General features: G+C 54.7%; 1 protein-coding gene across 1 annotated transcript in view; it reads right to left on the reverse strand.

Moving 5' to 3' along the window:
* Nucleotides 1-8,047: 8,047 nt before the first annotated feature.
* Nucleotides 8,048-14,112, reverse strand: part of LOC147018676 (dachshund homolog 1-like) — a 100,348-nt gene continuing 94,283 nt past the window's right edge. Inside the window, exon 11 of the mRNA XM_085898607.1 lies at nucleotides 8,048-14,112. This exon is cut by the window's right edge and continues 1,079 nt beyond it. The gene's annotated coding sequence lies outside the window, so the exon portion shown is untranslated.

The raw sequence follows: 14,112 nt of genomic DNA on the forward strand, positions 1-14,112 counted from the left end.
GCAAAGCAAAAATTGAACGGGGCTGGTGAACAGGGGCAGTGGGCATGGCATGGCAAAGGTGATCAGGCAAACACAGCCCGCAGAAGAAGGCCGCTGCAGGCAAACACAGCCGGCAGATGAACTGGCCGGCACAGGCCTTGAAGAAAAACAGCCAGCTGGCAGATGAAGTGGGCCGGCACAGGCCTTGCAGCAGCGCAGCCAGCAGATGAAGCTGGCCAGCCTTTGCCGTTCAGTGGAGGTTGGTGGAGGGAGTGCGGTGGTGCTGGCCACTTGGAAGGCGGGCTCGGACCTACCTACCTGTCTCCCTCCCACCTATCGCCTTTGCCTGTCACTGTACATACCCACTCCCTTAATTTGTCAAACCCCAATTTAGCCCCAACTTATTTTTTTATTATTATTATTTTTTTTTCTTTTACTTCCCCACTATAAATCGTCCCCTAACCCCCTGTACTATCCTTGTTCGGCTAACCTATCCTGTCACCTAGCCTACTCCCAACCCCTACGTTCCCTTCCCGGAGGGGAATAAGGGAGAGCTAACATCCTGTGTCGAGGCCCAACGAAGCCTCAGGATGGCCTCCCCAGAGTTCAGCGATCTATAACACAAAGTGGGTCCAGCGGCCCACAACGAGAGCGAGGGGATGGATGGTGCGGAGGGGTACACTTCCTATTCTACCATATCCATTTAACTGTTAAACTACCCCGGGGCTTTCAACAAGCGCCTCTCGCTTAAACTATTGGTTCTAACAACCCAGATTCCCGTCGCCTGTGTTGGTGTCCTCACAATTTCGGGCCTCGCCCCCCTAATTTTCTCTCCGTGCCCTCACACGGTCTCATGGTTGGGACACGTGGCTCCCTCTGGCAGGCACGACCCTCTGCCGAATCTCCCGCTATGGCACCCCCGGGCACTACACTGCCTCCGAGCCTACCAGCTCCCTAAACACCGGGGAGTGCCCCCCCATGGCACCTCCCCTGAAACGCACACGTGGCAGGCTGGCTTCCCGGGCCCCTTTCTGAGGGTCACCCATGCCCACAACACTGCCCACGCGGCTAATGGTGCCCCGGGCCCCCGCACCAAGCAGGTGCACCCGTGCCCACTACGCTATCCCGGCCCCCCATGGGCCCTTGGCCTACCACGGCCGACTAGCCTGGTGCCCGGGGTACCCACTCAGCGATACTCACTTTTCGCAGCCACGCTCCCAGCCCGTCAACAGGGCTCCTGCACCCCTCCAAACGGGTTTCGAGCCTACACTCCCACCAACAACAAAACAACCTCCATTTTTCAATTTGACTAACCCCCGAACTCAGTCTACACTGACCCCGGGGTCCCTTGGGCGGGAGTCACTCCTCCCCCCAATCACTCATCGCACCATGCAGTCCCCATTTGCTCCACTCACACAGACCCGCTGGCCTCACTCACTCATCATGTACTCACCTCACAACTTTTCAACACACACACCGCTGAACTCTGCCATCCTTCTAACTACCTCCCCTAACTAACTCGTGCTCCCACGTCGTCCCTTAAACTATAGCACGTTCCTTTTAACACTACGTAGCGAAGCTACGTCCCCTCTACACATTCACAAGTCTGTCCATGTCCTCTAACTCAAAAATTCATTTTATTTCCCAACCTAAATCTGGCTACAATCCCTCTAACTAATCCATTCCACGGACTCCATGAGGACTTACCCTTGCCCCATGGAGTCGGTCTAGCTAAGCTAACCCTTCCCCCTAACTAGTTTCCATCCTGTGCCCCGGTAAGGGGGTCTTCCACCCCTTGCCCAGGAATCCTGTGCACCCGAAAGTGAGGCTTGCTTTTTTTTTTTTTTCTTAACATGCGCATCACCAGCGCGGCAACTCACAGCTCGCGCACTTTGCACCTGCCCGTGACGTCATGCAGCTGCACGTGTTCCTCGTCCCTCCTTGGACGGTACCATCCGGCAGGGATACCCCTCCTGCCGGATTCCAACCCCACGTGCAGCCATGACGTCACCGTGCGCATAAAAAAAACAAGCCCCACGTCTCGAGCGGTTCCCCACGCGAACCCGTGTGCTTTGCCCGTTGGAGCTTAACACACACGATCGCGTGGAGAACCCGTCCGGTCCAAATCCGAAATCCTGCCTAAACTTTGTCCGTCCGCGGGATCGGCAAATCCACCGCGTGCATTTCCGGACCGGGACTTCACTCTCGCAAGCGAGCACGTGGGGGCCTCGTACGTTGCACAGCACTGGCCTCGTGCTCACTGCTGGGTGAACCCGGCACGGTCCCCGAAACAACTACAGCCGCTACTCGGCTTTCTTTCTTCTGTCGCCGTCGTCGTCGCCATTCAACACACGCACACCTGCGTGTTACGACGCTCACGCTCCATTCCATTACATTCACACCGGGAGACGCGGCTGCGTGCTCCTGCATGCCAACCGACATCTCCCTCACATACCGCTTTCTCACACACACACGGTCTCCCTTGCATAAACCATACCACTCACACGTGGTGCTCCATTCACTCGCGGCCTTCCACACAGCCGTTCACTCACGCATGCGGGGGAACTCACCCGCGGTGCCTCATCCACACACGGTGCCTCACCCACACGCGGGGGCACTCACCCGCGGTGCCCCATCCACACTGGCCGTTTCATCCACACACGGCCTCACTCACACACGGTGCCTCACCCACACACGCGGGGGCACTCACCCGCGGTGCCTCATCCACACACCGTCCCTCACTCACACACGCGGGGGCACTCAACCGCGGTGCCTCATTCCCACTGGCCGTTTCATCCACACACACGGCCTCTTCCACACACGGTGCCTCATCCACACACGGCGTGCTGGGAAGCACGTACTCTGGCACCATCGCCACCACACCACTCACACACGGGGTCGCTTCCACACACGGGGACGCACTCACGCCTTGCACCACACACACAGGGACAACCACACTGGGGATTCGTGTCCCCACAAGGGTCTCCGGGACCTCTATACCCCCCAAGCTCTCCGTGCACCCGTTCGCAGCACTCCTCCCCTCAACCTCGCAAAGCACGACCGAACTCACCTGGTCGTGACTCGCCTCAAGGGGGCATACTCCCTCCCCTCGTTCCTGGAGGAGGCCATCCAGCTGCTCGCACCGGGTCTCTACCCAGTCCACCAGCTCACCCCCATTATCCTCCACTACCTCCGTGTGTGTGTGTGCGTCACTTACCCCGTCTTCATCGTGCAGTCTTCCCTCTATCGTTCCCATCTCCCGTGTCTCTGCCAACTCTTCACCCTTTACCTCCCTTGTCTCAACTATCTTTATTTCCTTTGTCGTCACCTCGTGTCTCGTCTCACACGTTTTGGTCTCCCCATTTAATTTTTCCCTTTCGGTCATCGTCACGACCCTCGCCCAACACGCCCCCCGAATTATTTTTTCACCCGCCTCCACCGTGGGCCTGTCAGCCGTTGCACCCCCTCCCAGCTCGTTCGTTCCTACACGTGGAGTCGCCATTTTGAGTTCCCTGCTGACGGCCTTCATGCCCGCCTGCAGGCATCGGGCCATGTTCTGCGTCTCACCCCGCAGCTTTTTCGTTTCCTCCTTCATGTTTGCTTCCATTCCGTTTATTTGCTTGTTCGTTTGCTGTGTATTCGCATCCATCTTTTCGTTCATGTTCGCATTTATCTTCGCTGTCATTTCTGCATTCATTTGTTGCGCATCCGCATTCATCTTTGCCAGCATGGTGATTAGCTGGGCCATGTCGGGTGCGCTTGGGTGAGCCGTTTCGGCAGGGGTTGGGGAAGGGTTTTGGTGGAGAGGGGGAGGGGGGTGAAATGAAAGCGAGAGAAGAACCTTCAGAGTTTAGGCTTTATTCCATTTGATTGGAGCCGCTTCTACGGGCACACCAGGAAATACAAACGCAGTATGGAGTACAAGCAGTAAGGTACACACGCGCAACTAATCACCGCAAAATAAATCAGTATTATATATCAATGTGTTCTCACCATTTCAATGAGCACCAAGTGAGCCGGCGACATACAATGGCAATGCCCCAGGGACAAAACCCCGCGGCCGAGCCGAACCTCAACTTTATCTCTTCTGTGCTCCAGCCGGGCATCATGTGATCACACGTCACGACCTTCCATTCACCACATTCTCCCCGTCTTTAAAATGTAACTCGAGGCCCAGCTAACGCACCATGATTACTTCAGCACTATAGGAGTATACATTTCAAGCAATGCGAACTATCTAAACTACAGAAGCATACATGCCAAGCAGTGAGGATTATTTTGAGTTGTAGGAGCATGGTAATGAGCATCGATATATTATGTAACGAGCATATAGGAGCATGAGCATCGAGGATGCCGATAATCCCCTTTACAGATTGAGTCGGCGAGGGGGTATTATTCGCCGGCCTCTCCGGGAGTAGATGGCGGTTTCACTTGAGGGAGGCTTCCGATCCTTTTGGTGAGCCTCGACTCGTGCCGGAGATGACTCCCCGATCGCCCCCGGGTGGAACGCGGTAGCTCCGCCGTCACCCTTCTCGGGTGGAGTCCCTGGGGGAGAAACACCTGGGGAGGGAATGTCAGAGGGAGGTGTGCCAGATGGTGGTGTACCGGCGGGGGGAGTACCTGAGGGAGCCAAATGACGAACCGACACAGTGGTCTCCCTGCCATCCGGGAGCCTGACATGAGCGTATTCTGGATTAGTATCGATGAGTTCGACCTCTTCCACCATGGGTTCATACTTGCTTTGTCGTACCGGGCGTTTCATGAACACTGTTCCGGGATGGGTTAGCCAGTCGGGCACCGATTGGCCGTCAACATAACGTCGTTGGTGAGTAAACATTCGGTCGTGAGGAGTTGCATTGGTGGACGTGCAGAGCAGAGAGCGTATGGAATTCAGAGCGTCGAGAAGGGTAACCTCCCACCGCTCGGGGCCCAGTCCTCTTGATTTCAACGCCAGAGTTACGGCTTTCCAAATAACTCCATTATAACGTTCCACCTGACCATTACCCTGTGGGTTGTAACCCGTCGTTCGACTAGTTGCTATGCCGTGCTCTAATAGGAACTGTTTTAGCCCGGCCGACATGAAACACGGCCCTCTGTCTGAATGTATGTACGAAGGTTTCCCAAACATAGCGAAGAGGTCAGGCAGACATTTCACGACAGTGCCCGAGGTCATATCCGAGCACGGAAACGCGAAAGGGAACCTTGAATACTCATCAACAACAGTGAATATGTATCTGTTGTCTGTCTCGGTCGGCAGGGGCCCTTTGAAGTCAATGTTTAGTCTCTCTAAGGGAGAAGTGGCCTTGATCAGTCTGCCAGGAGCCGCACCATAGAATCTGGGTTTTCGTTCAGCACAAACAGGGCATGAAGCATTCATTTGTTTAATATCTTCAATAGAATAGGGCAGGTTCTGTTGTGCGTACGAAATGTGCCATTCTGGTTACCCCCGGGTGGCAAAGAGACATATGGAGGTCTTGCAAAGCCCGACTGATTACCGCCGAGCAGTAGACCCGCGAGAAGGTGTCTGCAGCAGGGTTTTCCCTCCCGGGCCGGTAAACAATGTCGTAACTATAGCAAGCTAGGTCTATCCGCCATCTCATAATTTTTTCATTCTTAATTTTCCCGTTATTTTTCCCATCAAACATGAATGCCACGGATCGTTGGTCCGTAACGAGCGTGAAGTGATTTCCCAGCAAATAATGTCTCCATTTCCGCAGCGCTTCGACGATGGCGTACGCTTCCTTCTCTATCGCTGAGTGTCTCTGCTCGCTTCCAGAGAGAGTTCTCGAGAAGAACGCGACGGGTCGCCCAGACTGATTAAGTGTAGCAGCTATGGCGTGATCTGAAGCGTCGGTCTCCACCACAAAGGGCACCAAGCTATCGATCGATAAAACCACGGAATTACTGATATCGTCTTTGAGGTTGTGGAAAGCTGTCACAACAGCGGCATCTGGTGGAAAGTTTTTGCAATGCACTAGGGGATGTATTTTCTCGGAGTATTGCGAAATCCATCTCGCATAGTAAGCAAACATGCCGATCACCCGGCGCATCGTCTGCAGGTCCTGAGGTGGTGGTAGCTCACGGAGCGGGCGCAATCGTTCAGGATCAGGCTTAATTGTGCCGTCGGCTATTGTGTAGCCGAGAAGGTCAATTGACCTTGCCGAGAATACGCATTTCTCATAGTTGAGAGTCAGATTATATTTTCTAGCAATGCTCAAGAATCTGTCCAGATTCATATCATGTTCCCCCTGATCCCTACCGCACACTGTGACATTGTCCACGTAAACATAAGTGTCTTTGAGGTTTTCATCTGAGATGATGTCGTCCATAACTCGTTGGAAGCAAGCTACTCCATTCGTGACACCGAATGGTATCCTCCTGAATTGGAAGAGGCGCCTCCCTGCCTGGAATGCGGTGTAAGGTTTGTCTTCCTCTCGGATGGGAATTTGGTGATAGGCGCTTCGCAAGTCGATGGTGCTGAATACCTTATAATTGGCCACGCGTTCGACCATCTCGTCTATGCGCGGCAGGGGGTAGGCATCGAGTTGGGTAAAGCGATTGACCGTTTGGGAATAATCGACAACCATTCGTTTCTTATGGTTCTGACTGCTGGTTACAAACACCTGTGCGCGCCATGGCGAATCGCTCGGTTCTATAAGTCCTTCTTCCAGTAATCGCTTGGTTTCTGAAGTGATGAAATTCATGTCAGCAGTGGTATATCGCCGCGATTTGATCGCTATCGGTTTGCAGACCGGCGACAGGTTAGCGAACAGCTGGGGGGACGTCACCTCCGCGGTGGTCAAAGCATTTAAAATTAGATGAGGTTTGCTTCCTCCAAAGGGTATTTCGACGCTCGTGTGCTGCTTGAGGACATTATGACCCAGAATTACGTCTGCGCACAAATCACGAAGCACCAGTACCCTTACATCCCGATGCGTGTACCCTTTTACGTCCAATTCAACATTGCAGTACCCTCGTACGCGGGATTGTAGTGAGGTGGCGGCCATGCATACCGTATTGTCTGTCGGGTGGATTTTCCATTTCCTGCCCTTCACTAGCGAGCTGTTGACGAAACTTTCAGAGCTACCAGTATCAATCAGTGCCTCAGCCATATGCCCGTTAATTCGTACGTTGATGATAGCCTTGGATAGATTCCCCGGGGAGGCTGCAGTTAATTTATTTTGCGAGTAGAGAGCCGCAGAAGTGGGTTTATTTCTCCTTAGAGTAGATTTACATACCCTGGCATAATGCCCTTTCTTGTCACAATTCATGCATGTGGCATCTCTGGCAGGGCATTTTTGACGGGGGTGCCTTTTGTACCCACAAAAGAAGCATTTACCAACCGGAGCAGTTGCTGAGGAGTTTGACGTGGCCTGGGTATCCGGCTCCTCGGGTGTTTCTCCATCCCCTATGTCTGGCTGTGTCTGTGCCAGTGGGGTTCCTTGGGTTCCCATCGTAGCAGCGTTCATTAGCATCATCGGTGTCCCAAATGACTCAGATTGCTGCTGAGCCGTATCCATCGCTCGAGCCTGATCGACTACCTTGTCAAGAGTGGGTTGCGCTTTCTCTAGTAAGCGTTGCCGTATGTGGGCTGATCTGAGTCCTTGGATGAATGCCTCCCGTGTCGCTTCCTTTCGGTGTTCCTCGGCGCTTACGGCCCGGAAGCTGCAGTCTTTTCCCAGCTGATTCAGAGCTTGCAGGAACTGATCGATTGTCTCCCCGGCTGCTTGCTTGCGTGTGTTGAGAAGATGCCGTTTGTATACCTCGTTCTTGCGCTTCACGTAGAGCACCTGCAGCACGTCAATCGCTGCTTCGTAAGTGTCGCACTCCGAGAAGAGCCTGAATACACTGGGCGAGACATGATTCACGAGAGCGGCAAATTTGTCAGCTCCCTCTTCGATGATGGTCAGATAGTGTGAGAAGGAACAGAACCAATGCGACCATTTCATTTCTGCGTCAGTCGCGTTTGGGTCTGCGTCGAACCTCTCTGGTTTGTAGATCTTGTCCATCGTTGGTTGAGAGAGCCGAGAAAACCAAATGGAATAAATTGATATGAAAGCGAGAGAAGAACCTTCAGAGTTTAGGCTTTATTCCATTTGATTGGAGCCGCTTCTACGGGAACACCAGGAAATACAAACGCAGTATGGAGTACAAGCAGTAAGGTACACACGCGCAACTAATCACCGCAAAATAAATAAGTATTATATATCAATCAGTGTTCTCACCATTCAATGAGCACCAAGTGAGCCGGCGACATACAATGGCAATGCCCCAGGGACAAAACCCCGCGGCCGAGCCGAACCTCAGCTTCATCTCTTCTGTGCTCCAGCCGGGCATCATGTGATCACACGTCACGACCTTCCATTCACCACAGGGGGTGTCATACACCGCGGCCGCTGCCGCACCCATTTCGGGCTCTGGGTTCAGTTGGGCGAGTTCGTTTTCCTGTACAACCAACATTTCCTGCACGGGGATTTCATCCTGAGCCATGGATTCTACACATTCCACATCCATTTCTAATACCCCCGGCTCCCGCTCGCCTTGAGACGCCATCTTGCTTCTCTTAAAGGGTTAATTTAGCTCGCTCGTAATTTGGAGGGAATCGGGGGTCGCTCCTCTCACCCCTGGACCGATTCCCGTGAATTTAGCCGGAGACAGGAGAGCCCGTTTTCCCGTTCTCCGATACCAGTGCCGCGAGGAGGGCGATGGGTTTATATCGCACGACCTGACACCAGTGTTGCGGATTCGCGCCCGCCGGCGTGCGAACGGCCACGTAACTCGAATCGCGGCACGTCGCCCACCGGACGGACAATCCAGTCGTGACCCTCTCGGACTAACGCCGGCAACCAGTCACGGGTGGACCTTTCGGTCTCACCACGATCGTGCCAATCGGCCCCGCGTGGGATAGGGTTGCTCGCCAAATTCGACCTACCTAAGTACCCACACGGAGGGTAGACCGGGCGATCGCACCTCGCCGCAGGTCGACTTCGGACACGGGCCACTTGAAGCGACCCGTTCCGTACTATCGGGATAACCGAGCGGTGTTATTCGTCGGCCTCGACGGTTCGATTAATTATCGGGCGTTTTAGCCCACGACCAACCCTTTACGTGAAGCAAGGTGGAGATTCAATGAAAGAAAAGACGAAGCGAAGCGGGAAAACAGTTCAACATGAAGCACATTTATTTCGCGATGAACGGAAAGCACACATATACAATTCCACCAAAAGCACATGTAAAAGAAGAAGACAATGCAATATTACACAAAAAGCAAATGCAACAATGCAGATCTATCCGACTACCGGGCACACGGCATCACTTATACAATTTTACTTCACAGACGGCGCCGACAACACATATTCCCAAAGCAAAAGAAAAGAGAACCACCCTCCAGGATGAGGGGGGTAGGCGGGCCGAGACCGGGTCGGGCCTACCGTCTGATGATGAGACGCAGAGCGGCGGTGGCGCCTCAACTCCGCGGGCCTCGCGGACAGTGTCTGGTAGGGGGTGGGAAAGGGGCCCCCTTTGTCGCACTATCTCAGCGCGGGGGGAAACAGGAGGGGGTTGCTGATGCTCGGGGGAAGGAGGATATCACCCTGTCTCGGGTCCCGCGGCGAGCGTCTCCTCCTCCACCTCGGTCGCGTTGCTGGCCTCCCCTCTGCAGCTCCCGGCACCGACGCGAGCACCCCCTCGTCCGCCTTTGCCGCCGTCACCTCTCCACAGCTCCGTCTACTCGCCCTCTCCGTCTCCTCTCTTGGCTCGTCCCAACTCTCCCACTTCTTTCCAGCTCCACCGACGACTCTCTTGAACTCCGCACAACTCCCTTTACTGACGAACGCAGCCGTTTATATAAGCCCCGTGGCTTCACTCTTTTCACCCTTGACCCTCTGCCTCCGACCCTTCACCTCTCTAACTGGCTCCCCATTGGACCGAGGAAAAGTGGGCGTGAATGCTTTTTGATCCATAAATTTGCATATCGCGACCTCACTCCAACGCCCTGGAGGCGGGGCCAAATCGCCCACGCTCTCCGATTGGACGGAACAAAAGTGGGCGTGAGTCGTTTTTGATCCGTTTTCTGCGGAAAGTCTGTCATGTTTCTGAACACGCTGTTCGGTGCGCGCCCTGCACGAGTCCAGTATCGGTGCCCACAAGTGGGGCGGGAATAGTGGTGATGCGATGGTGGCGAGTTGTGACGGTAAAGGTCGTGGCTGTTGTTGTGAAGCGGCGTTGTGGTTGGTGGTTGTTGTGAAGCGGCGTTGTGGTTGGTGGTTGTTGTGTGACGGCTGTTGTGGTTGGTGGTTGTTGTGTGACGGCTGTTGTGGTTAGTGGTTGTTGTTGTGATGGCTGTTGAGACGTGGTTGGTGGTGGTAGTAATGGCGGCTGGTCCAAAATAAAGATAGTAAAAGAAAAACGGCTATCCTGAAGAGTCGCAGCCCGCATGAATGACATTTATTTCCTCTAGACAACGGGTTTGGGCCTAACTACACATATACTTACCGAGATATCTCACCTAAGGGACCTGAATGGTGGTTTGCGAATTTGGTCAACCACAACACGACCCCCTCCCCTTTTTACAGACTCGTCCCGAGTCGTCAAATTTTCGTGTGCCATCATGTGTAGTTTTCCCCTAGTACATTTTTACCGACGGATCCCTGAGTGCGACATTCATGGTATTCGTGTCCCCAAAATAAATAACCTAAGGGCTGAGTAACTACCTAAACAAACTCACTCACACGGACGACTTAAATAAAATTGCCGGCGCTAAGACAAACATGCCGGGGGCGCACTCATATTTACAGTACATCTTAACCTTAACTTACAAATTTTACACTAAACCATGGCCCAGGATCAATGAACTCTGCAAAAAGAAAGCAGTTAGCAGGGAGCCAGGCTGCCCGCATGCAGTCTCTGACTCAAATGATGCAGGTGACAGGGAACGTGGCCGGCTGCTCACTCGCAGTCCAAGGCCTTCCCTTTTGAACTGAACGCAGTGAACCACAACGGTGCATGGGCCGCACAAACGTAGTCTCCGTGCCAGCTCAAGTGGCACACGCAATGAACACACGAATGGATGGATGAATGGTTTGAACTGAACGCAGTGAACCACAACGGTGCATGGGCTGCACAACGCAGTCTCCGTGCCAGCTCAAGTGGCACACGCAATGAACACAACGAATGGATGGATGAACACAAACACGGTGCACGGGCCGCCACTGCAGGCCCGTGTTGTAGCTGCCAACGGGGCAGTTCTCGCAGCTTGCAAACTGTTGCCTTGATCCTGGCGCACATGGCAATGAACAGGGGGGGCAAAGCAAAAATTGAACGGGGCTGGTGAACAGGGGCAGTGGGCATGGCATGGCAAAGGTGATCAGGCAAACACAGCCCGCAGAAGAAGGCCGCTGCAGGCAAACACAGCCGGCAGATGAACTGGCCGGCACAGGCCTTGAAGAAAAACAGCCAGCCGGCAGATGAAGTGGGCCGGCACAGGCCTTGCAGCAGCGCAGCCAGCAGATGAAGCTGGCCAGCCTTTGCCGTTCAGTGGAGTTTGGTGGAGGGAGTGCGGTGGTGCTGGCCACTTGGAAGGCGGGCTCGGACCTACCTACCTGTCTCCCTCCCACCTATCGCCTTTGCCTGTCACTGTACATACCCACTCCCTTAATTTGTCAAACCCCAATTTAGCCCCAACTTATTTTTTTATTATTATTTTTTTTTTTCTTTTACTTCCCCACTATAAATCGTCCCCTAACCCCCTGTACTGTCCTTGTTCGGCTAACCTATCCTGTCACCTAGCCTACTCCCAACCCCTACGTTCCCTTCCCGGAGGGGAATAAGGGAGAGCTAACGTCCTGTGTCGAGGCCCAACGAAGCCTCAGGATGGCCTCCCCAGAGTTCAGCGATCTATAACACAAAGTGGGTCCAGCGGCCCACAACGAGAGCGAGGGGATGGATGGTGCGGAGGGGTACACTTCCTATTCTACCCTATCCATTTAACTGTTAAACTACCCCGGGGCTTTCAACAAGCGCCTCTCGCTTAAACTATTGGTTCCAACAACCCAGATTCCCGTCGCCTGTGTTGGTGTCCTCACAATTTCGGGCCTCGCCCCCCTAATTTTCTCTCCGTGCCCTCACACGGTCTCATGGCTGGGACACGTGGCTCCCTCTGGCAGGCACGACCCTCTGCCGAATCTCCCGCTATGGCACCCCCGGGCACTACACTGCCTCCGAGCCTACCAGCTCCCTAAACACCGGGGAGTGCCCCCCCATGGCACCTCCCCTGAAACGCACACGTGGCAGGCTGGCTTCCCAGGCCCCTTTCCGAGGGTCACCCGTGCCCACAACACTGCCCACGCGGCTAATGGCGCCCCGGGCCCCTGCACCAAGCAGGCGCACCCGTGCCCACTACGATATCCCGGCCCCCCATGGGCCCTTGGCCGACCACGGCCGACTAGCCTGGTGCCCGGGGTACCCACTCAGCGATACTCACTTTTCGCAGCCACGCTCCCAGCCCGTCAACAGGGCTCCTGCACCCCTCCAAACGGGTTTCGAGCCTACACTCCCACCAACAACAAAACAACCTCCATTTTTCAATTTGACTAACCCCCTAACTCAGTCTACACTGACCCCGGGGTCCCTTGGGCAGGAGTCACTCCTCCCCCCAATCACTCATCGCACCATGCAGTCCCCATTCGCTTCACTCACACAGACCCGCTGGCCTCACTCACTCATCATGTACTCACCTCACAACTTTTCAACACACACACCGCTGAACTCTGCCATCCTTCTAACTACCTCCCCTAACTAACTCGTGCTCCCACGTCGTCCCTTAAACTATAGCACGTTCCTTTTAACACTACGTAGCGAAGCTACGTCCCCTCTACACATTCACAAGTCTGTCCATGTCCTCTAACTCAAAAATTCATTTTATTTCCCAACCTAAATCTGGCTACAATCCCTCTAACTAATCCATTCCACGGACTCCATGAGGACTTACCCTTGCCCCATGGAGTCGGTCTAGCTAAGCTAACCCTTCCCCCTAACTAGTTTCCATCCTGTGCCCAGGTAAGGGGGTCTTCCACCCCTTGCCCAGGAATCCTGTGCACCCGAAAGTGAGGCTTGCTTTTTTTTTTTTTTTTTTTTTCTTAACATGCGCATCACCAGCGCGGCAACTCAGAGCTCGCGCACTTTGCACCTGCCCGTGACGTCATGCAGCTGCACGTGTTCCTCGTCCCTCCTTGGACGGTACCATCCGGCAGGGATACCCCTCCTGCCGGATTCCAACCCCACGTGCAGCCATGGCGTCACCGTGCGCATAAAAAAAACAAGCCCCACGTCTCGAGGGGTTCCCCACGCGAACACATGTGCTTTGCCCGTTGGAGCTTAACACACACGATCGCGTGGAGAACCCGTCCGGTCCAAATCCGAAATCCTGCCTAAACTTTGTCCGTCCGCGGGATCGGCAAATCCACCGCGTGCTTTTCCGGACCGGGACTTCACTCTCGCAAGCGAGCACGTGGGGGCCTCGTGCGTTGCACAGCACGGTCCTCGTGCTCACTGCTGGGTGAACCCGGCACCGTCCCCGAAACAACTACAGCCGCTACTCGGCTTTCTTTCTTCTGTCGCCGTCGTCATCGCCATTCAACACACGCACACCTGCGTGTTACGACGCTCACACTCCATTCCATTACATTCACACCGGGAGACGCGGCTGCGTGCTCCCGCATGCCAACCGACATCTCCCTCACATACCGCTCTCTCACACACACGGTCTCCCTTGCATAAACCATACCACTCACACGTGGTGCTCCATTCACTCGCGGCCTTCCACACAGCCGTTCACTCACGCATGCGGGGGCACTCACCCGCGGTGCCTCATCCACACACCGTGCCTCACTCACACACGGTCCCTCACCCACACACGCGGGGGCACTCACCCGCGGTGCCCCATCCACACTGGCCGTTTCAACCACACACACGGCCTCACTCACACACGGTGCCTCACCCACACACGCGGGGGCACTCACCCGCGGTTCCTCATCCACACACCGTCCCTCACTCACACACGTGGGGGCACTCAACCGCGGTGCCTCATTCCCACTGGCCGTTTCATCCACACAAACGGCCTCTTCCACACACGGT

The sequence above is a fragment of the Eptatretus burgeri genome, chromosome 10, assembly GCF_056783735.1.
Source record: "Eptatretus burgeri isolate ZD-2024b chromosome 10, Ebu_testis_v1, whole genome shotgun sequence".
In the NCBI taxonomy this organism is placed as follows: Eukaryota; Metazoa; Chordata; class Myxini; order Myxiniformes; family Myxinidae; genus Eptatretus; species Eptatretus burgeri.